This window comes from Notamacropus eugenii, chromosome 1 (genome assembly GCF_028372415.1).
Source record: "Notamacropus eugenii isolate mMacEug1 chromosome 1, mMacEug1.pri_v2, whole genome shotgun sequence".
In the NCBI taxonomy this organism is placed as follows: domain Eukaryota; kingdom Metazoa; phylum Chordata; class Mammalia; order Diprotodontia; family Macropodidae; genus Notamacropus; species Notamacropus eugenii.
Window position 1 is genome coordinate 56,956,424 of NC_092872.1, and position 23,002 is coordinate 56,979,425.

Below are 23,002 nucleotides of genomic sequence, written 5' to 3' on the forward strand. Positions count from 1 at the left end.
GTGAGGACTTATGGATTCAAAGAGATGCCCTGTAATATCATGGGCTTGTTGTTGAGTCATATCAGTTACTTCCCATTCTTTGTGACCCCATGTGGGATTTTCTTGGAAAAGATATGGAGTGGTTTGCCATTTCCTTCTCCAGCTCATTTTTGTAATTTCTTTTACAATATAACTAATAGGGAAATATGTTTTACATAATTATACACCTACATTAAATTGGAAGGGAGAAAATTTGGAACCCCCAAAATTTTTTAAATGAATATAAAAATTTGTCTTTACGTATACCTGAAAAAATAAAATATGGGGAAAAATAAAATGTCTGAGGGCAGATTTGAATTCAGGAAGAAGATTCTTCCTGACCCCTAGGCCCAATGCCTTATCCAGTATACTACCTAGCTGTTTATGAACCACTGGGGGATATCTGGTGACTGGGAGAAACTTTGAGGGGGGCAGTACAGCTGAGTAGTAGATGCTTTATTTGTATTCTTTTTACTATTATTGTATATTTTAAATTGATTCTGTGCCAAGGATAAAAGTAGTGTAGATGAAATGTTTTACATACATTGTCTAATTTCATCTTCAAAACAACCTAATAAAATCGTTATCCAGTCATACTAGTCCTCTTTTACAGATGAGGAAAGTTTAGTCTTAGAAAGATTAATTGACTTTTCCAGGGACACACAGTTAGTAAGTATCTGAGCCAGGATTTGAACCAGATCTGGACTCCATGTCCAAAACTCTATTAAATAAATGACTTTGCCTGCTTCTGCTCCTGCCTGTGATACACATTCAAACAGGGATCATTTCTATCCTTGAATTTTCAGGCGCTCTGAGAAAAGCCTTGGGTTTGTCCTTTTCACCTGTATCCATGGAAAGGATTTGTCTGGCTCAACAAAGACTAGGATACTATATGGACTATTATGAAAAATCAATCCATCTCTTTCTTCTTTCTCTCTCTCTTAAAGAATTATGGCCTCAAATCTTACTTCAAGTATCTCAGCAGAGATGATGTGCGCTATCTGCCTAGATTTCTACACATGTGCCACATCTATAGAATGTGGTCACAATTTCTGCCAAGACTGTATCCTCCAGCACATTACTTCGACTTATGAGGACAGTTTTAAATGTCCTGAGTGCCGGAAAATATGTGTTTTGAAGAATCTCTGGCCCAGTGAACAACTGTCCAGAGTAGCACAGTCCTTCAAATTGCTGGAATCTCACTTGAAAAGGAGCCTAAAGCAGAGAGAAGTGATCAAGACAAAATTCTATGGTAAGTGTAGTGATCAAACCAACTCATTCACCTTGTGAGGTCTGATTATGGAGAAGTATGACTCATTAAAACTTTTATCTCCCCACCTACTCCCCAAAACGTCCTAAGCTATTCCAGAGACTGAGGTGGTATTTTTAGGTACTGCCTCAAGATCTCTCCAGCATTTTTTTTTTTTTTTGCTTCTTTATTGAGATTCCTTTTACACCAGAGACATTAACTTCCTTTCAAAATTCTGAGCTTCCCTATCCAAGTCAAGTCAAGCAGAAAACAATTTGCAAAGCACCTTTTATGCCAAGGTGTGGCACAGTGTGAAGCACTGGGGATATAAAGAAAGGCAAAAATGACTTCTCACTCTCAAGGAACTCACCCTCAGTAGGGGATACAAGAGGCAAAGAACTATGAGGAAGGATACAGATGGAGAGAGTGTTTGGACAGATTGGAGGAGAGTGCATGAAGTTACAAAACCCTGGAGGTTAGAGATTACCCTGGAGAAGATCATCAACGGTATCAAAGAGTGGAGAGGGGTCAGGGAAGATGAAAAGAGAGGGGACATCTTTGAGTTTGAAGAGAGCAGTTCCAGTTGGCTGATGATCACAGAAGCTATACTGAAGAGAATTCAGAAGACAGTGGTAGGAAAGGAAGTGAAGGCACTGAATGTAGCCAGGCTTCAAAAGGAGTTTAACCATAAAAGAGAAAAGAAATACAGAATGCAATCTAGCAGGGATGGAAGATCAAGTGAGGGATTTGAGGATGGGGAAGACATGGACATGTTGTAGGAATCAGGGAATCAATCAGTAGACTGAAAGAAATTGAAGATTACTGGGAAACTGGGGAGGATAGAGGAGGAAATCTGCTGTAGGAAACATAATGGAATGGGATTCTTTTTCTTATAAAGAAATGGGATTTTGCTTATACTGAGAGATCAATGTGAAGACTCCCTTGGCGGGGAGAGGAACATTCATGTCGAGGTTGTTATAGGGAAGAGTATCATGACAAAGAAAAACGGAGACAGAAAGGTCCAAGCATGATTAATTTACTAGGATGGCTCACAAATACTATTAAATTGGATCCAAGAGTATCCAGTAGTCAAGGATGAATCTGACAGAGCAAATTTTCTTTATAATATTTATACAGTGACTCCACAGATGTATTTAACTCCTGATAGGATGGTGCTGTTTATATCACTTCCTCACCAGGTAGACCAGCATCCCCTGACTAACTTCCTTTTAAAAGCCCTATAGTAGACAAAAATCTATCTATCACAAGATTGACTAATATCCCTTCATGGTCAACAAAAGCTCACAAGTTGAAATTTTTGTGTTGGAATTCAGCCTATCAGAATAGGGAATTTACATTTACAAATTTTATTAATGGGGCCTATACAACCAAGCCTGAATTTGATTCACAAATGTTGGTTCTGATTAGGTATAACTCTTAATAATCAATCATGAAATTTCAAATTTCACAGTAGGCAACTGAAGTTACAGGGTAACAGGAGGTGAAACTCAAATAACGAGGGGGCAAGTCAGTATATAAGAGAATGATCGTTGATACATGATAAATTGAAAAAAATTCAAAGTAAAGTGAGATGTCAATTTTTAATTTCACAAGGGTGAAGACAAAGCTTGATATAGTATTGATTAAAATTGTCTGAATTAGAATAGACCAATGAATGTTGAGTGCCATAGAGTGCCTGAAAATAAATTCATCCATCCTAAAAGCCAGGAGAAGATGGCTAAGTCCTTCAGATTGCTCAAGTGACATGTGATGAATAAGCTGAAATTTAGAGAAGTGAACTTCATTTCTTCACCTCTCCCTCTAGTGGGGAGAAGAATGTCTCTTTTAGTGAAGTCCCAGATTCTTTCTTCCACTTCCACTCCCACTGCTAATTCTCTTCCAGAATCCAGACATCAGCATCAAAAGGGAAGGCACTGTTTGTTTGCACTTGGAGAACACTGACTGTAGTGAAATGTGAAATTTAACTCTGAGTACTTTATTATGGTATCTAATTTCAGTGATCCCATCTTTAGCCAGCAGAAAAAAATCCTTTATGAAGATGAAGCCTGAATGTCCTTCAGCATGAAATAAAACTCCAAACTTTATGGAATCTAGTTAAATAATTGGGGTAGAATATGGACCTACCTTCATCTATTTGATGGATCTCTGAACCTTCAGGGACACTGGGTACTTACAGTGACCCTCCTAAGTAGTGCTGTGCATGGGCAATGACCCTGAAACCCTAAAGCTACCTGAGATTTTGTGTTTCTTCTACTCAGTGCTTTCTCAGTATCCATTAACATCATAACCATTCTCTTTTTATTGACCCCTGGCTAGGGACTTTTAAATGTTAACTCTTTAGGACTGTTGGTATTTCTCTGTTTCTCTAGAGGAAATCAGTCTGGATCCTGAAACTGCCCATCCTGGAGTCATCATATCCACAGATATGAAAACAATGAAAGAAAAAGATTCATGGAAGAAACTGCATTGTACTGTGGAGAGATCTGATCTATGTGGTCCTGTTCTGGCAACTCAGAGCTTCAAGTCTGGAAGACATTACTGGGAGGTCACAGTGGGAAATAGTTCTGCTTGGGATGTTGGTCTTTGTAAGAACTCTGTAAAAAGAAGGGGAGAGGTCTCACCATCTTCTTCTACTGGTTACTGGCTTTTGAGTCTAAGACAAAATAGCTATTTAGTCTGTACCACTCCTCCAACAAGAATTCCCTTCAGAGGGAAACTCTACAAGGTAGGAATCTTTTTGGATTATGAGGCAGGAGACATAGTGTTTTATGATGTGGACAGTAGATGTCACATCTATACATTCACCAGCTCCTTTTTTGAGCCTCTTTGGCCTATATTTTCCATTGGCCTCCACTCCAAGAGTGACAATATTCTAACTGTTGACCCAATATCAGATGAGCCTGTAAAAACTAAAGAGGATGATAAGGATGATGATGGTGACAACAGTGATGACACTGGTATGATGACACTTCCTGACCCTTCCTTCAAAAGGAAACCCCAGTCCCTGACCCCTGCATATGATATTTTTGTTGCTATATTGTGATGTACTTCATTTTGGGAGCAGGGAGAAATTCATCTTATTTTGTAATATTTAGGCAATGCACTGCATACTAGGGGAAGGTCAGCATAAGGTATCTTGATGGTCCAGAGATGAGAGACAGAATACACTCAATCAGTTATGTGGGTTTAGAAAATTCAGGAGTGAGGAAGTTGATTTCCAAAAGCTGTGGATGGAAAGAACAATGACCCACTGAAGGATCAAAAGCAAACATAACAAAACTGTAAATATTAAGTGGGGCTCAAATGAAGAGATATGAAAAGATATCCCAAGCTTATAGCTGGAGGATAGTGGGAGGTCCACACTGCACATGTTTGGGGGCTTGTTCAATCTATTCACCAATTATTCTGCGTTTTTCTTTCTCTCTAAAAACCAAACAATCTTCTATATTTTAATGGGATGTCTCTTGGGGAGAGGTACAGGAGTGGTGGTGGGGAGCTATACATAGCATACTATAGTATGTAAGAAACAGAAAACATCAAGAAAATTATTTTGAAATGGAAAGACTTGCTTGAGTCCATGCAGAGTGAGATAAGCAGAAGCAGAATGGCCAATTTTGAAGATTCTTATAAAGTGATTTAAAATGAAATAAATGGAAACAAGGAAAGAATTTGTACAATAAAAACACTTTAAAACAAAGCAACTTTGAAAGCTGAATGGACTATGATCAGTAAAATGACCATCTGTGATTCCAAAGCACTGGTGGTGAAACATGCTACCCATTACACAGATGTGAAAAACTTAGGGTATGTAATGAGACATACATTATTTTTATTCAACCACCATGGGAATTTGAATTGTCTTATGCATATGTCTTACAATAAAAAATTTCTCCAATGCATTGAAGGATAAGAGTGAGAAAACTGATTTCTCTTAATTTTTCAAAATATTGATGGGGGAATGTTGAGAAGTGGTGATACAATTTCAGATAACATCACATTATTATTAATTTTACTTCACTATTTTCCTTTTGCTACAAAAACCTTCAACAAAGTCAGAATAATCTAAATGTAATGTAAAAATGAAATGTGAGTAAAACTTTTAAAGTCTTTTTGAGTTTTACAAATGAGATAAACAAGAAGACTATGGCAGCCATCATGACTGACACTGGGGATTTATTTTGCTCTTACATTTACATTTTTAATGATAGAAACACACGTTAACAACAGTATATATTGCTAAATTTAATGTCAAACCATCATATTAAACCCCTGACAGGCTCCCAATTGAATATAGAGAGTTCTCACATTACATAAATTTGCATTGCACAAATTACATTATGCAAATTCTACTTTATATAAAGAATTTTGAAAGAAATTCCAAGTTCAAAAAATGTGAGGATATTAGCTTTACTGTACCGTAGCATACTCTCTCTCCACTCCCCAAGGGAAAATAAACAAAATGACAAAAACACACCCTAAAAAAATGAAAGTAGAAACTTCCTCAACAGATGGATTGCCTTCACACCTTCAGTGCAGACATGTACCCTGTTTGATCTACCTACAAAACAGTATTGATGAAATCACACTTTTCTCAGCTAGATAGTGGGAAAAGGAGAGACAGGAGAAGAGGGCATTGGTTACAGAGTGAAGAGGAAGCTGGCTGATTCTCAGGAATGCTAAGAACAGATGAATGGCTCCTAGGGATGGAGGCTGGAGAATTGGATTGGAGAGTGGAGGGACAGCAGGGTGTATGTAGGTCAGAGAGATGGACTGGCAGTTGGGCCAGCTGGTGGAAAATGGCCAGGTAGAGCATAGGCTTAGGATTTATCATGCATTTGGTAGTGCCCTCTATTCCCCTCCTTTCCCCCATTTTGAGTTCACCTGTATGGGTCCATGTCATGTGTCCCCAGGGGAATGTAAGCTGTTTGGCTTCTCTTCAGAAAATTCATTGCCAAACGTTATTCTTGCATGGTATAGCTTTCATTATCTCAAAGTCTCAAAGAAAACTGCATTGTGGGGGCTAAAGTTTTCCTAGTCAGTGAATTGTGGGGGTGAAGCCAAGATGGCAGAGGCACATACACTAACTCTTCCCCCACAGCCCATAAAATACCTGTAAAAAATGACTTTAAACAAATTCTAGAGCAGCAAAAACCACAAAATGACAGAGTGAAAGAGATTTCCAGCCCAAGGTAGCCTGGAGGGCCTACAGGAGGGGTCTCTGTAGCATGGAGCATGGATCGGAGCACAGGTCACGTAGCCCAGCCCAGCCTTGGCTGGTCAGTACAGCAGGGACAGGATCAGAACAGCCCTCTGGGGTGGAATCCCCAGCAGCAATGGCAGTTCTCAGATCCCTCTACCCCAAATGCCAAAGACTCTTCAAAGGTGAGTGAAAAAGCTTTTTCTCCTGGGTGAGAAGGGAGCAGGGTCCACCCTAGCCCAGGTCCCAGGTTGGGGCAGCAGCAGGAGCAGCAGCAGCAGCCTCTATTTTTGGAGTCAAACCAGAGGCATCAGTAAGGTGAATGTTAGTTCTGGAAATGTTGGGGTTTTTTGTGGATCAAAATACCTGTACTCTTTTATGTATTTGGCAAACCTTAATGTGCTCTGTGAAAGTGTCATTCTCCTCATGTCACTTTTGTCAAGTGAGGATGCAGGGATTCAAAGAGATGCCCTGTAATATCATGGGCTTGTTTTTGAGTCATGTCAGTTACATCCCACTCTTTGTGACCTCATGTGAGGTTTTCTTGGAAAAGATGCTGGAGTGGTTTGCCATTCCCTTCTTTAGATCATTTTTGTATTTGCTTATACAATACAACTAATATGGAAAAATGTTTTACATGATGATATACCTTTGTCAAATTGAAAGGGAGAAAATTTGGAACTCCAAAATTTTTTAAACGAATATAAAAATTTATCGTTACATATAAGTAAAAAAAATAAAACATGGGGAATAATAGTGTCTGAGGCCAGATTTGAATTCAAGAAAAGGAGTCTCCCTTACCCCTGGGCCCAATGCCTTATCCACTGTACTACCTAGGTGTTTATGTACCATTGGAGAATATCTGGTGACTGGGAGAGACTTTGAGGTGGGGCAATACAGCTGAATAGTAGATGCTTTATTTGTATTCTTTTTGCTATTACTGTACACTTTAAATTGATTCTGTGCCACGAATAAAAGTACTGTAGATGAAATGCTTCACATACATTATCTAATTTCATCTTAACAACAAACTTGTAAAATAGTCCTCTTTTACAGATCTTGACTCCATGTCCAATGCTCTATTAAATAAACGACTTTGCCTGGTTCTGCTCCTGCCTGTGATATGCATTAAGAGATAATTTCTTTCCTTGAATTTTCAGTTGATCTGAGAAAAGTCTTGGGTTTGTCCTTCTCACCTGTATCCATGGAATGGATTTGTCTTGCTCAATAAAGACTAGGACGCTATACTAACTCTTAGGAAATAACCAATCCTTCTCTTTTCTCTCTCTCTCTCTCTTTTTCTCTCTCTGTCTCTTTCTCTCTTTCTTTTAGAAAATTCTTTTAAGATTTATTTTATTTTAAGATTAAATTTATTTTAAGATTTTAATCTTTTAAGATTCTTTTAAGAATCATGGCCTCAAATCTTACTTGAAGTATCTCTTCTTTCCCCTCCCAAGTCATCTTAAGCTATTCCAGAAATGGAAGTTGTCTGGCATAATGTGATGCACTGGGGTTATAAAGAAAGGCAAAAATGACTTCTTCCCCTCACCCTCAGTAGGGGAAACAATAGGCAAAGAACTATGAGGAATGATACAGATGGAGAGAGTGCTTGGACAGGTAGGGGGAGAGTGCATGATGTTACAAAACCTTGGAGGTTACAGATTACCCTGGAGAAGGTCATCAACAGTATCAAAGAGTGGAGAGAGGTCAGGGAAGATGAAAAGAGAGGGGACATCTTTGGGTTTGAAGAGAGCAGTTCCAGTTGACTGATGATCACAGATGTAGAGAACCTTGAGGGGTTTGAAAGAGCCCTTTATCAAGAGTTCCCTTCCTCCAAGGAAAATAGTTGACTTGAGAAGTTAAGTGACATATTGTTCTCAGGTGCACGTCCTTGAATTTGGGTGTTGAAGTTCCAGGAATCAGGGCCCCTGCTATACAGGATAACATTCTGATAAAGAGGCCTTGAGGCCTCCCTTTCTACTTAGCATAACCTGTTCTGTTTCATGCCTCAATCGCTAACCTTATGGATTTTTACTATTTAAGCACCCCGATCCCCTGATTTATTGGCTCAGTATGTCCAGAATAAACTCAGCTTGTTCAGACTTCTGTGTCCCGCCTGTCTTTTCATCCTCGCTCAGTGAGTCCCATAACTGCCCTGGACCTGCTGGACTCCACTGGCCACAGCAACAGAAGCCATACTGAAGGGAATTCAGAAGAGAGTGGCAGGAAAGGAAGTGAAGGCACTAAATGTAGCCAGGCTTCAAAAGGAGTTTAACCATAAAAGAGAAAAGAAGTACAGAATGCAATCTAGCAGGGATGGAAGATCAAGTGAGGGATTTGAGGATGGGGAAGACATGGACATGTTGTAGGAATCAGGGAATCAGTCAGTAGATTGAAAGAAATTGAAGATTACTGGGAAACTGGGGAGGATAGAGGAGGAAATCTGCTGTAGGAAAGACAGAGTGGAATAGGATCTTTTTTCTTATAAAGAAATGGAATTTTGTTTATACCGAAAAATCAGTATGAAGACTCCCTTGATGGGGAGAGGAACATTCATGTGGAAGTTGGTATAGGGAAGAGTATCATGACAAAGAAAAACAGAGTCAGAGGGGTCCAGGCATGATTAATTTATCAGGATGGCTCACAAATACCATTAAATTGGATTCAAGGATGAATCTGACAGAGCATATTTTCTTTATAATATTTACAGAGTGACTCTACAGATGTAGTTAACACCTGATTGGTTGGTGCTGCTTATATCACTTTCTCACCAGGTAGACTAATACTCCCTGACTAACATTGTTTCAAAAGCCCTATGGTGGACAGAAACCTATCTATCACCAGATTGATTAATATCCCTTCATAGTCAACAAAACCTCAAAGGCTATAATTTTAGTGATTGGCCTTTAGCCTATCAGAATTGGGAAATTACACTTACAAATTTTACTAATGAGGCCTATTCAATCATGCCTGAATTTGATTCACAAATGTTGGTTCTGATTAGGTACAACTCTCAATAATCAATCACAAAGTTTCAAATTTCAAAATAGGCAACTGATGTCACAGGGGAATAGGAGGTGGAACTCAAATAACAAGAGGGTCAATTGGTACACAGGAGATTGATCATTGATACATGATAAATTGAAAGAAATTCAAAATAAAGTGGAAAGTCAATTTTCAATTCCACAAGGGTGAAGATAAACCTTGATATAATATTGATTAAAGTTCTCTTGAGCTGGAATACACCAGTAGATCTTGAGTGCCATAGAGTGCCTAAGAACAAACTCATCTGTCCTAAATGCCAGGAGAAAGTGGTTGAGTCCTTCAGATTGCTCAAGTTACATGTGATGATTAAGCTAAAATTTAGAGAAGTAAACTTCATTTCTTCACCTCTCCCTCCAGTGGGGAAAAGAATGTCTCTTTTAGCATAATCCCAGACTGCTCCTTCCACCCCTCCTAATTCTCTGCTTTCTACCATCCAGACAATTCTGTCAAAAGTGAAGGCACTGATTGTTTGCACTTGGAGAACATTGACAGTAGTGAAACATGAAATTTGCATATTAAGACTTCATTATGATGAACAATTTTAGTGACGCCATCTTAAGCCACCAGAAACAACCCTTTATGAAGATGAAGCCTGAATGTCCTTCAGCATTAGATAAAACTACAAACTTTATGGAATCTAATTCAATTATTGGGGTACAATATGGACCTACCTCCACCTATTTGATGAACCTCTCAACCATCAGGGACACTGTGTACTTACAGTGACCCTCCTAAGTAGTGCTGTGCATGAGCAATGACCCTGAGACCCTAATGCCACCTTAGATTTTGGGTTTCTTACATTCAGTGCCTTCTCAGTATCCATTAACATCTTAGCCATTCTCTTTTCATTGATACCTGGTTGGGGATTTTTATATACTAACTCCTTAGAACTGTTGATATTTTTGTGCTTCTCTAGAGGAAATCAGTCTGGATCCTGAAACTGCCCATCCTGGAGTCATCATATCCACAGATATGAAAACAATGAAAGAAAAAGATTCATGGAAGAAACTGCATTGTACTGTGGAGAGATCTGATCTATGTGGTCCTGTTCTGGCAACTCAGAGCTTCAAGTCTGGAAGACATTACTGGGAGGTCACAGTGGAAAATAGTTCTGCTTGGGATGTTGGCCTTTGTAAGAACTCTACAAATAGAAGTGGAGAGGTTTCACCATCTGCCTCTGCTGGTTACTGGCTTTTGAATCTAAGACAAAATTACTACTTAGTCTGTTCCACCCCTCCAACCAGATTTCTCTTCAGAGGAAAACTCTACAAAGTGGGAATCTTTTTGGATTATGAGGCAGGAGACATAGTGTTTTATGATGTAGACAGAAGATGTCATATCTATACATTCACCAGCTCCTTCTTTGAGCCTCTTTGGCCTATATTTTCCATTGGCCTCCACTCCAAGAGTGACAATATTCTAACTGTTGATCCAATATCAGATGAGGCTGAAAAAACCACAGAGCATGATAAGGATGATGATGGTGACAACAATGATGACACTGGCATGATGACACTTCCTGACCCTTCCTTCAAAAGGAAACCCCAGTCCCTGACCCCTGCATATGATATTTTTGTTCCTATATTGTGATGTACTCCATTTTGGGAGCAGGGAGAAATTTGTCTTCTTTTGTAATATTTAGGCAATGCACTGCATACTAGGGGAAGGTCAGCATAAGGTATCTTGGTGGTCCACAGATGAGAGACAGAATATATTCAATCAGATATGTGAGTTTAGACAATTCAAGAATGAGGAAGTTGATTTCCAAAAGACATGGATGGAAAGAACAATGACCCACCCAAGAATCAAAAGTAAATATAACACAATTATAAAGATGAAGTGGGACTCAAATGAAGAGATACGAAAAGATGTCTCAAACTTATAACTTCATCATACTGGGAGGTCCACAGATGTTACACACTGCACATGTTTGAGGCCTTTTCAGTCTATTCACTAACTATCCTGCTTTTTTTCTTTCTCTCTAAAAACTAAACTACTATATTTTATTAGGATGACTCTTGGGGAGAGGTACAGGGGTGGAGATGGGGAACTATACATGGGATACTCTGGTTATTTAAGACACAGAAAACATCAATATATTTTTTTTCAGATTGAAAGACTTGCTTGAGCCCATGCAGAGTGAGATAAGCAGAACCAGAAAAAGTCATCTATGTAATAAAAATGGCCAGTTTTGAAGATTCTCATAAACTGATTAAAAATGAAATAAATGGAAACAAGGAAAGAATTTGTACAATAAAAAAGACATTGCTAAAAAAAAAAAACCCAAAACATTTTGAAAGCTGAATGAACTATGATCAAGAATATGACTATCTATGAGTCCAGAGAACTGGTGGTGAAACATGCTATCCATTACAGAGATGTGAAAAACTTAGGGTATAGAATGAGACACACATTTTTTTTAATTCAACCACTGTGGGAATTTAATTTGTATTATGCACATTTCTTACCATAAAGAATTTCTCCAGTGCAGTGAAGGATAAGAGTGAGAAATTGATTTCTCCTTATTTTTAAAAATATTGATGGGGGAATGTTTGGATGTCTTGATTGCAATTTCAGGTAACATCATTGCATTATTAATTTTACTTCAGTTTTAGTGCTGCTATAAAAACCTTTGAGAAAACAGGAATAATCTAAATGTAATATAAAAAGAAAATATAAATAAAACTTTTGAAATCTTTTGAATTTTTTAAGTGAAATAAAGAAGAAGACAATGGCAGCCATTGTGACTGACACTGGGGATTTATTCTGTTCTTACAATTACATTTTTAATGATAGAAACACACATTAACAACAGTATATGTTGCTAAATTTAACCATCATATAAACCCCTGACAGGCTCCCAATGGAATATATACACTTCTAACATTACATAAATTTACATTGCACAAATTTGCATTATGTAAATTCTACTTTATATAACAAATTCTGAAAGAAATTCAAATTTCAAAAAATGAAATTCAAATTTCAAAAAATGAGGATATTAACTTTATTGTACCACAGCATACTAGCTCTCTGCTCCCCAAGGGAAAATAAACAAAATGACAAAAACACACCCAAAAGGAAAATGAGAGAAGAACTGAAGCTTCCCCCACACATGGATTGCCTTGACACCTTCAGTGAAGTCAGTTACCTGCTTGATCCACAGTAACAGTGTTGATGAAATCACACTTTTCTCAGCTATACAGTGGGAAAAGGGGAGGGAGGAGAAGAGGGTATTGGTTGCAGAGTGAAGAGGAAGCTGCCTTTTCCCCATGAATGCTGAGAACAGATGAATGGTTCCTAGGGTTGGAGCCTGGACAATTGGATTGGAGAATGGAGTGACAGCAGGCTGTATGTAGGTCAGAGGGATGGAATGGCATTTGGCCCAGGGGGTGGAAAATGGTCAGGCATTAAGAAGGCTTAGGATTCATTATGCATTGGTAGTTCCTCTTTTCCCTTCCCTCCCCTCATTTTGTGTTCACCTGTATGGGTTCATGTCATATGTCCCCAGGGGACTGTAAGCTCCTTGGTTCCTCTTTAGTATACTCATTGCCAAACACTATACTTGCGTGATATAACTTTCATTGTCTCAAAGTCTCAAAGAAAATTGCCTTGTGGGTGCTAAAGTTTTGCCAGAATCAGTGAATTCACACCTTCCACACCTTAGAGATGGAATCAAAATCTTCTTTTGAGAGGGGTTAACAAGTGAGTAAGAGTGGTCTACTTGAGTAGGGTGGAGCTGTAAAAGGTCTTGGGAGAAGAACCAAGGCAGAATCTTTTCTCTTAGTAAAGGAGGGGAGCTCCAAACACAGGGGAAAAGGCAAACCAGAGGCATCAGTAAGGTGTGTTACTTCTGGAAATGTTGGGGGGTTTAGTGCATCAAAATACCTGTGCTCTTTTATGTATTTGGCAAACCTTATTGAGCTCTATGAAAGTGTTATTCTCCTCATGTCATTTTTGCCAAGTGAGGACTTAGGGATTCAGAGAGATGCCCTGAAATATTATGAGCTTATTTTTGAGTCATGTCAGTTATGTCCCACTCTTTGTGACCCCATGTGAGATTTCCTTGGAAAAGATGCTGGAGTGGTTTGTCATTTCCTTCTCCAGCTCATTTTTGTATTTTCTTTTACAATACAACTAATATGGAAATATGTTTTACATGATAATACACCTATATCAAATTGGAAGGGAGAAGTTTTGGAACTCAAAAATTTTTTAAATGAATATAAAAGTTTCTCTTTATGTATATCTGAAAAAAATAAAACATGGGGAAAAAATAAGATGTCTGAGGGCAGATATGAATTCAGGAAGAGGAGTCTTCCTGACCCCTAAACCCAATGCCTTATCCACTGCACTACCTAGGTGTTTATGTACCATTTGGGGATATCTGTTGACTGGGAGAGGCTTGTGGGGGGTGGTATAGCTGAATAGTACATGCTTTATTTATATTCTTTTTACTATTATTGTATGCTTTAATCGGATATCCAGTCTTACTAGCCCTCTTTTACAGATGGCTGAAGTTTAGTCTTAGAAAAGTTAACTGACTTTTCCAGGGACACACATCTAGGAAGTATCTGAGACAGGATTTGAACCAGATCTTGACTCCATGTCCAATACTTTGTTAAACAATCCACTTTGCCTTATTCTGCTCCTGCTTGTGATACACATTCAGGGGTCATTATTTTTCTTAAATTTTCAGTTGCTCTGAGAAAACTCTCACCTGTATCCATGGAATGAATTTGTCTTGTTCAATGAAGACTAGGATACTATATTGACTATTGCAAAATAACCAATCCATTTCTCTCCCTTTCCCTCTCCCTTTCCCCCTCCCTTTCCCTTCCCCTCCCTCCCTCCCTCCCTCTCTCTCTCTCCCTACCTCCCTCTCTCCCTCTCTCTCTCTCTCTCTCTCTCTCTCTCTCTCTCTCTCTCTCTCTCTCTCTCTCTCTCTCTCTCTCTCCCTCTCTCTCTCTCTCTCTCTCTCCCCTTAAAGAATCATGGCCTCAAATCTTACTTCAAGTATCTCAGAAGAGATGATATGCACTATCTGCCTAGATTTCCTCAAATATGCCACATCTACAGAATGTGGTCACAATTTCTGCCACTACTGTATCCTCCAGCACATTATTTTGAATTATGAGAACAGTTTCAAATGTCCTGAGTGCCGGAATGAATGTGTTTTGAAGAATCTCTGGTTCAATAAACGACTCTCTACAGTAGCACAGTCCTTCAAATTGCTCGAATCTCACTTGAAAAGGAGCCTGACACAGAAAAAAGTGATCAAGACAAAATTCCATGGTAAGTGTAGTGATCAAACCAAATCATTTACCAGTGATTTCTGGTTATCTTGAAATATAACCCATTAATACGTTTGTCTCCCCACCCACTCCCCAAGATATCCTAAGCTATTCCAGAGACTGAAGTGGTATTTTTAGGTACTGCCTCAAGATCCCTCCCAGCATTTTTTTCTGCTTCTTTATTGAGATTCCTTTTAAATCAGAGACATTAACTTCCTTTTGAAATTCTGAGCTTCCCTATCCAAGTCAAGTCAAGCAGAAAACAATTTGCAAAGCAACTTTTATGAGTGTGGCAGAGTGTGAAGCACTGAGGATATAAAGAAAGGCAAAAATAAGTTCTCACTCTCAAGGAACTCACCCTCAGTAGGGGAAACAAGAGGCAAAGAACTATGAGGAAGGATAAAGATGGAGAGAGTGTTTGGACAGATTGGAGGAGAGTGCATGACGTTACAAAACACTGGAGGTTAGAGATTACCCGAAGAAGGTTATCAACAGTATCAAAGTGGGGAGAGAAGTTAGGAAAGATGAAAAGAGAGAGGACATCTTTGGGTTTGAAGAGAGCAGTTCCAGTTGACTGATGATCACAGAAGCCATACTGAAGGGAATTCAGAAGACAGCGGTAGGAAAGGATGTGAAGACACTGAATGTAGCCACGCTTCAAAGGGAGTTTAATCACAAAAGGGAAAAGAAATACAGAATGCAATCTAGCAGGGATGGAAGATCAACTGAGGGATTTTTGAGCATGGAGAAGACATGGATATGTTGTAGGAATCAGGGAATCAGTCAGTAGACTGAAATAAATTGAAGATTACTGGGAGACAGGGGAGGATAAAGGAGGAAATCTGCTGTAGGAAAGACAGTGGAATGGGATCCTTTTTCTTATAAAGAAATGGGATTTTCTTTATACTGAAAGATCAATATAAAGACTCCTTTGGCAGGGAGAGGAACATTCATGTGGAGGTTGTTATATGGAAGTGTATCATGACAAAGAAAAACAGAGTCAGAAAGGTCCAGGCATGATACATTTGTCAGGATGGCTCCCAAATGCTATTAAATTGGATCCAAGAGTGTCCAGTAGTCAAGGATGAATGTGACAGAGTAACTTTTCTTTATAGCATTTACACAGTGACTCTACAGATGCATTTAACTCCTGATTGGTTGGTGCTGCTGCTATCAGTTCCTCACCAGGTGGACCACCATCCCCTGACTAACATCGTTTTAAAAGTCCTGTGGTGGACAAAACCTATCTGTCACTAGATTGACTAATATCCCTTCATGGTCAACAAAAGCTCAGAGGTTGGAATTTTTGTGGTTATTCTTTAGCCTATGAGAATAGGGAAATTACATCAAGCTTGAATTTGATTCAGAAATGTTGGTTCTGATTAGGTACGTTTCTCAATAATCAACCATGAAATTTCAAATTTCACAATAGGCAACTGAAGTTACAGGGTAACAGGAGGTGAAACTCAAATAATGAGGGGAACAATCTAAATACAGGAGATTGATCTGAATATATAATCAACTGAAAAAAATTCAAAATAAAATGGGATGTCAATTTTCAATTCCACAAGGGGAAAGATAAGACTAGATAGAGTATTGATTAAAGTTCTCTTGGGTTGGAATAGAGCAGTGGATGCTGAGTGCCCTTGTGCCTAAGAGCAAATCTATCTGTCCTAAATTCCAGGAGAAGGTGGCTAAGACTTTCAGATTGCTCAAGTGACATGTGATGAATAAGCTGAAATTTAGAGAAGTGAACTTCATTTCTTCACCTCTCCCTCCAGTGGGAAGAAGAATGTCTCTTTTAGTGTAGTCCCAGACTGTTCCTTCCACCCCTCCTAATTCTCTGCTTTCTAGCAGCCAGACGACATTCTCAAAAGTGAAGTCACTGATTGTTTGCACTTGGAGAACACTGACAGTAGTGAAATGTGAAATTTGCTTATTAAGACTTCATTATGATATCAAATTTCAGTGATGCCATTTTGAGCCAGCAGAAAAAACCTTTTATGAAAATGCTCTAAATCACTATTGGTTATAGAGATGCAAATCAAAACAACTCTGAGGTACCACATCACACCTATAAGATTGGCAAACATGACAGAACAAGAAAATGATATATGCTGGAGAGGATGTGGGAGAGTTGGAACACTAATTCATTGTTGGTGGAGCTGCGAGCCCATCCAACCATTCTGGAGAGCAATTTGGAACTATGCCCAAAGGGCTACAAAAATGTGCATACCTTTTGACCCAGCAATATCGCTACTAGGACTATATCCCCAAGAGATCATAAAAATGGGAAGGGGTCCCACATGTACAAAAATATTTATAGCAGCACTCTATGTAGTTGCCAAAAACTGGAAGTCAAGGGGATGTCCATCAATTGGGGAATGGCTGAATAAATTATGGTATATGAACGTAATGGAGTACTATTGTGCCATAAGAAATGATGAACAAGAAGACTTCAGAGAGGCCTGGAAGGACTTATATGACCTGATGCTGAGTGAAAGGAGCAGAACCAGGAGAACTTTATGCACAGCAACGACCACAGTGTGTGAGAGTTTTTTCTGGTAGACTTAGATTTTTGTAATAACACAAGAACTTCTTACCAAAAAAAAAAAAAAATCCCATTGGTGGATCTCAAGGCAAAATGCCTTCCACACTCAGAGAGAGAAATATGGAAGTCACTCACATAATGTAGCAGATCATGTTTGTGTATGTGTATGTGTTTGTGTATCATGTTCTGATTTGTTATACGATTTCTTTCATTTATCTTAGTCTGACTACATAGCATGACTATAGTGAAAATATACTCAATAGGAAAGTATATGTAGAATCTATACAGAATTGTATGCAGTCGTGGGGAGGGAGGGGGGTAGTGGGGGGTAGGTGGGGGGGATAAAATCGCAATTGTATGGCAGTGATTGTTAAACATTAAAAAATAAAAATAAAAAAAAGAAAAAGAAAAAGTATGAGAAATGAAAAAAAAAGAAAAAGAAAAAGAAAAAACCTTTTATGGAAATGAAGCCTGAATGCCCTACAACATTACATAAAAACTCCAAACTTTATGGAATCTAATTAAATAATTAGGGTAGAATATGGACCTACCTTCATCTATTTGATGGATCTCTGAACCTTCAGGGACACTGGGTACTTACAGTCACCCTCCTAAGTAGTGCTGTGCATGGGCAATGACCCTGAAATCCTAAAGCCACCTCAGATTTTGGGTTTCTTCTACTCAGTGCCTTCTCAGTATCCATTAACATCTTAGCCATTCTCTTTTCATTGATACCTGGTTGGGGATTTTTATATACTAACTCCTTAGAACTGTTGATATTTTTGTGCTTCTCTAGAGGAAATCAGTCTGGATCCTGAAACTGCCCATCCTGGAGTCATCATATCCACAGATATGAAAACAATGAAAGAAAAAGATTCATGGAAGAAACTGCATTGTACTGTGGAGAGATCTGATCTATGTGGTCCTGTTCTGGCAACTCAGAGCTTCAAGTCTGGAAGACATTACTGGGAGGTCACAGTGGGAAATAGTTCTGCTTGGGATGTTGGTCTTTGTAAGAACTCTGTAAAAAGAAGGGGAGAGGTCTCACCATCTTCTTCTACTGGTTACTGGCTTTTGAGTCTAAGACAAAATAACTATTTAGTCTGTACCACCCCTCCAACCAGATTTCCCTTCAGAGGGAAACTCTACAAAGTGGGAATCTTTTTGGATTATGAGGCAGGAGACATAGTGTTTTATGATGTAGACAGAAGATGTCATATCTATACATTCACCAGCTCCTTTTTCGGGCCTCTTTGGCCTATATTTTCCATTGGCCTCCACTCCAAGAGTGACAATATTCTAACTGTTGACCCAATATCAGATGAGGCTGTAAAAACTAAAGAGGATGATAAGGATGATGATGGTGACAACAGTGATGACACTGGTATGATGACACTTCCTGACCCTTCCTTCAAAAGGAAACCCCAGTCCCTGACCCCTACATGTGATATTATACTTCATTTTGGGAGCAGAGAGAAATTTGTCTTATTTTGTAATATTTAGGAAATACACTGCATACTAGGGGAAGTCAGCATAATATATCTTGATGGTCCACAGATGAGAGACACTCAATAAACTCTGTTAGTTTAGAAAATTCAAGATTGAGGAAGTTGATTTCCAGAAGACACGGATGGAAAGAACAGTGACCCACCAGAGAATCAAAAGCAAACATAACAAAATTGTAAAGGTTATGTGGGACTCAAATGAAGAGATATGAAAAGATGTCTCAAACTTATATCTTGATGGTAGTGGGAGGTCCACAGATGTTACACACTGCACATGTTTGGGGGCTTTCTCAATCTGTTCACTAATTATGCTGATTTTTTTCTTTCTCTCTAAAAACCAAACTACTATATTTTATTGGGATGGCTCTTGGGGAGAGGTACAGGGGTGGTGGTGGGGAACTTTGGATGGGATACTATGGTTATGTAAGAAACAGAAAACATCAATAAAATTTTTTTTAAATCAAAAGACTTGCTTGAACCCATGCAGAGTGAGATAAGCAGAACCAGAAGAAGTTTAATCCCTTTCATCAATATTATAAAAATGGCCAGTTTTGAAGATTCTTATGAACTGATTAAAAATTATATAGATGGAAACATGGAAAGAATTTGTACAATAAAAAAAAAAGTTTTAAAAAAACCAAATAATTTTGAAAGCTGAGTGAGGTATGAGCAGGAAAACAACTATCTTTGTTTCCAGAGGACTCATGGTGAAATATGCTATCCATTACAGAGATGTGAAAAACTTAGAGTATAGAATGAGACATACTTTTTTTTATTCAACCACTGTGGGAATTTGAATTTTATTATGCATATTTCTTACAATAAAGAATTCCTCTAATGCAGTGGAGGATAAGAGTAAGAAAATTGATTTCTCTTTATTTTTAAATATATTGATGGGGCAATGTTTGAAGGTGTTGATTATCATTTCAGGTAACATGATTGTATTGTTAATTTTACTTCAGTTTTAGTCTTGCTATAAAAACCTTTGACAAAGTCTGAATAATCTAAATGTAATATAAAAGTGAAATATGAATTAAACTTTTTAAATATTTTGAATTTTACAAATGAGAAACAAGAAGATTATGGCAGCCATCATGACTGACACCAAGGATTTGTTTTCAAAATTACATTTGTAATGATAGAAACACATTAACAACAGTACATATTGCTAAATTTAATGTCAAACCACCACATAAAGTCCTGGCAGACTCGCATTTGAATATAGACAATTCTCACATTACATACATTTGTATTATATAAATTCTATTTTATATAAAGAATTCGGAAAGAAATGCAAAGTTCAAAAATTGAAGATGTTAACTTTACTGTACCATTCTGTGCCCTCTCTCTGCTCTCTCCTCCCCTAGGGCAAATAAACTAAAACAAACCCTAAAAAAATTGAAAGTGGAAAAACTGAAGCTTCCCCTATAGCAGGCTTGCCTTGACTCCTTCTGTGCAGACAGTTGCCCTGCTTGATCCACCCATAATAATAATAGTGATGAAATCACACTTTTCTCATCTAGAGGAGGGGAAAAAGGGAGAGAGGAGAATAGGGTATTTGATGAAGAGTAAAGAGCAGGCTGCCTGATCCTAGAGATGCTGTGATCAGATGAATGGCTTACATCTTCATAGGCATGGCATCTGGAGATTTGGATTGGAGGGTGGAGCGGCAGCATGCTGTAGGTTGGAGGGATGAACTGACACTTGGATCAGGGGTGAAAAATGGCCAAATAAAATGGGTTCTATTGTCTCAAAGAAAATTGCTTTGTGGGGCTAAATAGGTTTGCCACAATCAGTGAAGAGATACCTGCCCCAGCTTAGAGATATAACCAAGATATTCTTTTGAAGGCTGTTGCTGCTAGTTAACATGGGACTAATTGAGTAGGGTGGAACTATGGAAAGTCTTGAGTAAGACCCAGGGCAGAATCTTTCTTCTAGGAAACTGACCTAGGGAGATAATAGTAAAAGGAATCCTGGCTGGGTGGGAGGGCTCTTGGCTTGGTGAAGGGGCTCTTGGCACTGATTCTGATAAAGTCAGGGTTTCTGTGAGGATTTCTTTCCTCAGTGACTGAATAAAAGATTGGCATGGGAGGAGGGGGGGAGGTGGTGGGTAGGACTGGGAGTGTTTTCATGGCTTCATCCTCAGAGAGCAACAGATAGAAGGGAATGCCTCTGACAAATGGTTCTGGAAATTATTGAATCAACAACGATTCACACTTTATGAAGAATCATTGGGTTTTTATGAATGCAAACTCTGCTTAACACTTCACTATAAGGAGTGAAGGTGCTTAGCACATTCTTAAGTTAAAAAGCACTGATCAGATTTGGCGGAGAGCAGTAAAGGAGGCCAAAGAGGCTCCAACCCAGCTATCACCAGAGAAAGTCAAAGTGAAAAAAAAAAAGTCAAAGTAGAAGTGAAAAAGTTTGTGAAAGCTGGTTGTCCAGTCTACAAAGTGACAAAGCAGCTGGACACAGGGATGGGCCAGCAGAGCCTCCCCTTCCAGGCTGACTTTCCTGAAATCACTGAGAGCATCATTCCATGCCACTGGTTCACGTCTGCATATAAGCAAAAAATTGAACTCCCAGACAGATGCTAGAATTATCTTTTAATGGCAGCTGAGTCCTATGAACCCATTGCTTTCAAGGTGCCAAGTAGAGACTGCTAAGGCAGTGTGGAAGTGCTGGATTCCTCGGAACAGAAAAACTAAGTAGTTTTTTCTCCAGATCCATTTTAAGATAGAGAAACCTCCCGCTTCTCCAGCTCTCCCTGATGGTCCTCCTGGAGCGAAGCAGCCCCCACCTCTGATGATGACTGGTTTACCTCCTCAACCACCTCTGCAGAATCCTTGCTGTCTTTACCTCCAAGTGGCATGCCTCTGACACCCATGCCTCCCAATGGGCCTTCCTGGGCCTCCTCAGGTGCCTTCTCCTACACCTAGAGTTCATTACTCTGCTTCTGGGGTTCACCCTGCAGTTCCTGGGGTATACTCCCTTGGGTTATATGCCCACTTCTGAGGCTATACTCATCTGCTTCTGAAGTGTATCCTCCAATTCCAGGGGTACAACCTGGTGCTCATCCTCAGGCTCCAGTTCACCCACAAGCCCAGGTGTACCTCCCAAATCCAGGAATATATTTCCTAACTCTTATTCCCCCAATGTTGCAGCCCCCTCTTTCCTTGGAAGAACCTGGAAATGTTCCTTCTCCACCACCAACAAACTGAAAAGCTTTTCTTTTGCTCCTACCAAGGTGATTTTAATTTATATTGCATCATTTTTCAAGAAAAAAGAAAAGAAGGAAGGAAGGAAAGAAGGAAAGAAGGAAGGAAGGAAGAAACTAACCTGGAGCTCTAAACACAAAATCTCTTATGTATATCTATACTTGCCAGTCATTGCACAGAGTATCAGTTCTCTTAAATCTCTTGAGCTCAGAATCCACAGAAGAAGAGTGAGGGGTTGGATTTCATAATCTCCAATGTCCTTCCTGCTCTATTGGTCTATAGATTTTCCATCAGTCTGAAAGCAGACCAAAGCATACTTTTTAAAAACTTTATTTCTTGTGTTTTTTTATCTGTGAGTTGGTTTATTTTAGAAAAACATGAAAAGACTTACATGAAATAATGCATAATAATATGAGCTGAACCAAGACAATATTGTAGATGTAACAGCAATATTGTTATAAAGAATAAGCTATTCTGAGTAATATGATAATTCAAATCAAGTGGAAAAGATTTACGAAGGAAAATGCTATCTACTTCCAGAGACAGAACTGATATATACACATATGTATTTTATGGTTCTATACATTTCCTATTTCTCTCTCTCCCTCTCTCTGTCTCTGTCTCTGTCTCTCTCTCGCTATCTATCTGTGTTTATATAAATGTTGGCCTTCTCTAAGGTGGGGTTGGGAAGGAGAGAAGAAGACAACTTGGAATTGAAGATGTATAGATTAGAATGTAAAAAATAAAATAAAGTAAAATAAATTCTCTAGCAAAATTTAGTGTGGGGAATAAAAAACTAAAAGCAATATGTAGGTCTCTCTTGGGACTCTGTAAACCCCAAAAAACTGGGATTTTTTGTAGTTTTCTTTTAGGAGTTCAGTTCCCCAGGTCCAGGTTAAAACAT

At 38.8% G+C, this 23,002-nt stretch overlaps 1 pseudogene; it reads left to right on the forward strand.

Moving 5' to 3' along the window:
- Positions 1-6,520: 6,520 nt before the first annotated feature.
- Positions 6,521-22,101, forward strand: LOC140501720 (uncharacterized; annotated as a pseudogene).
- The last annotated feature ends 901 nt before the right edge of the window (positions 22,102-23,002 follow it).